At 41.9% G+C, this 3328-nt stretch overlaps 1 pseudogene; it reads right to left on the minus strand.

The window, feature by feature from the left end:
- Window positions 1–368: 368 nt before the first annotated feature.
- LOC129395684 (ras-related protein Rab-9A-like) lies at window positions 369–2909 on the minus strand (annotated as a pseudogene).
- Window positions 2910–3328: the final 419 nt, after the last annotated feature.

A 3328-nucleotide genomic window follows, 5' to 3' on the forward strand; every position in this document is an offset into this window, starting at 1 on the left:
CCCATTTTTCCAGGAAAAAATTTCAAGTATAAATTCTAGAATAGTCAAGTTTCTTATCTTAATTATAATTAAAGTCTTGGTCCTCTCATTTATTAGCTCTCTAATTTGCATGTGTAAATCAAAGAAACCATTGGTTTTTAGACAACCATTACAATTTATAAGTGTAAGGTTTCATTATTGAGAAAATATATTCTTCCATGAGTGGATATGTCCCATCTCCCGCCAACTAATGACACAGGACTATACACTTGTTGAATCTTATTAGTAAGTAATACACTGCTACAAACACTAATTGTCTTCTCCATGTCCATGTTGATTTTGTGTATATGTGTGAATTGGTTAGAATGCATCTGCCTTAACTCTAACATTCAATAACAAGATGTGCTAGGCTTGGGCTTTTGGTGAAGGTTGAACATGCCTGTGTTCATCAAGTGATCTGACATATCCGCAGTCGCAAGAATTTTTTGAACCCCATCCTCAAAGGCTGCTGCCACATTTGTGGCATCTTTTGCACTTGTTACAAAGTAAGGGTAGTCACTGTCCTTCCTGCATAATGCAGCTGTTCTTCTATAAACACCTGCCTTTCGTTTATGCCAGTCCTGGAATGCAGAACTACAAAAGGAAATCTCTCAGGTTCTTTCCAATTACTTAAGTTCTGGAAGCTTCCTAAATCATTGATTCTAAAAATAAGCAGAGAACTGTCAGAACCTCTGTAAAATGGTGTCCTCAGGCTTCAGAATCTCTCCTGATCTGCCATGTCACAAATCTGTATGGTAACAAAATGTCCATCCCTTTCAAATCTTATTTTAAAATTCCACATCTATTGCATGGAACAGCTGAGTGCCAAACTTATTAGTTACTTATCTGTTCCTAAGTGAACTCCTCCCAACCCCACCGTCTCCAAAGAGAATTACTTTAAAAAGTGATGAATTTCCTGCCACTGTTAATCACAAGAGCTTCAAGAACCCTTGAAAATAAAAAAGCACCATAACATTCCTTTTTGCCTACCTATTCATCTATATGAGTGTATGAATATCAGCTTTATTTATTTTTCTTTTTTTTTTTTTTTGAGATGGAGTCTCGCTCTGTTGCCCAGGCTGGAGTGCAGTGGCATTATCTGGCTCACTGCAAGCTCTGCCTCCCAGGTTCACACTATTCTCCTGCCTCAGCCTTCTGATTAGCTGGGACAACAGGAACCTGCCACCACGCCTGGCTAATTTTTTTGTATTTTTATCGGAGACGGGGTTTCACAGTGTTAGCCAGGATGGTCTTGATTTCCTGACCTCGTCATCCACCCGCCTTGGCCTCCCAAAGTGCTGGGATTACAGGCGTGAGTCACCATGCCTGGCCGAATATCAGCATTTAACTGAAGTAACACACATAGACCTACAGAATAACTAAAAATAAGACTTGTTTACTGGGCATATAGCCATGTGTGGGCTACTATACTACCATGATTCTCTGAAACAACTAAAAAGGGCTCACTCTTCCCCTTTATCAGGTCACAATTGACTGTGAAGCTGGTACTTTAGCTGAAATGTGACATCAAAGCTCTTGTTATGAACAGTGAATCTATGAGAAGCCCCTCTCTGCTCATAGTAAGCTCCACTACTGTTGGTTAGAGATGGATAAGAGACCAAAGATTGTATGTTTCTGATACAGCAAGATTTATACCTTAGGGAGTATGTTTATGACAAAGGTAATGGAGGTTAGTGTTGAGAGAGCAAGAAACTTTATAGTTATATCTGAGCCAAAAGGAAGAGCCATGTTTAAGCGAGGCACGTTGGTTCATGCCTGTAATCCCAGCACTTTGGGAGGCCAAGGTGGGCAGATCATGAGATCAGGAGCTTGAGACCAACATGAAAAACAGGCTGAAACCTCGTTCTACTAAAAATACAAAAATTAACCAGGGGTGGTGGTGTGTGCCTGTAATCTCAGCTACGCAGGAGGCTGAGGCAGGAGAATCCCTTGAATCCGAGCGGAGGAGGTTGCAGTGAGCTGAGATTGCACACATGCACTCCAGCTTGGATGACAGGGCAAGCAAGACTCCATCTCAAACAAACAAACAAGCAAACCAAGTAGGTTTCGTCTTTTCACATAGGCCTGTATTTCTTGGACATGTTGTTTGTTCCTTTTCATTCCTTTTTCTCTGACATTTTCTTTATGCTTTATTTCAAAAAGTTGATCTTCAGTCTTTGATATCTTTCTTCCACTTGATCAATTTGGCAAGTGATAATTGTGTATCTTTCCGCAGTCTTTTTGCTGTGTTTTTGATTTATGTTTTTCTCTAAACTAGTTATTCCAGTTATCAATTTCCCTGACCTTTTTTTGAGGTTCTTAGCTTCCTGGCATTGGGTTAGAACATTCTCCTTTTCTCAGAAGAGTTTTTATTACCCACATTCTGAAGCCTACTTCTGTCTATTCCTAAAACACATTTTCTATTCAGTTTTGTTTTCTTGCTGATGAGGAGTTGTGATCCTTTGAAGGAGAAGAGACTTTCTTGTTTTTGGAATTTTCAGCCATTTTGTGCTGTTTTTTTACATCTTCGTGCATTTATGTGCCTTTGTTCTTTGATGTTGGTTACTTTTGAATAGTTTTTTTATGTGTGCATGTGTGGAAATCCTTTTAGTAGATGTTGATACTGTGCCTTTCTGTTATGAGTTTTCCTTCTAACAGTCAGGCTCCGCTGCTGCAGGTGTGCTGGACTTTGCTGGAGGTCCACTTCTGACCATTTTTGCCTGTGTTTCACTATCAGAGGGTGCAGAAAAGCAAAGATTGCTGCCTATTCCTTCCTCTGAAAGTTTCCTCCCACAGGGGCACCTGCCAGGTGCCAGCCAGAGCACTCCTGTATGAAGTGTCTGTGGATCCCTGCAGGGAGGAGTCTCCCAGTCAAGAGGCATGGGCTTCATGGACCCACTTGAGGAAGTAGTCTGTTGGAAATCTGCACCTCTCTTCAGAGCCAGCAGGTAGGAAGGTTTAAGTCTGCTGGAGCTGTGCCTACAGCCACCCTATCCCCCAGGTGCTCTGTTTCAGGGAGATGGGAGTTTTATCTACAAACCCCTAACTGGGGCTGCTGCCATTCATTCAGAGATGCCCTGACCAGAGAGGAGGAATCTAGGGAGGCAATCTGGCTACAGTAGCTTTGCTGAGGTGCAGTGACTTCCCAGTGGCTTTGTTTACACTCTGAAGGGAAAACCACCTACTCAAGCCTCAGTACTGTTTGACGTCCCTGTCCCCACCAATCTCAAGCACTTCAGGTTGACTTAAGACTACTGTGCTGGCAGCAATAATTTCAAGGCAGTAGATTTTAGCTTGCTGGGCTCCATGG

The sequence above is a fragment of the Pan paniscus genome, chromosome Y, assembly GCF_029289425.2.
Source record: "Pan paniscus chromosome Y, NHGRI_mPanPan1-v2.0_pri, whole genome shotgun sequence".
In the NCBI taxonomy this organism is placed as follows: Eukaryota; Metazoa; Chordata; class Mammalia; order Primates; family Hominidae; genus Pan; species Pan paniscus.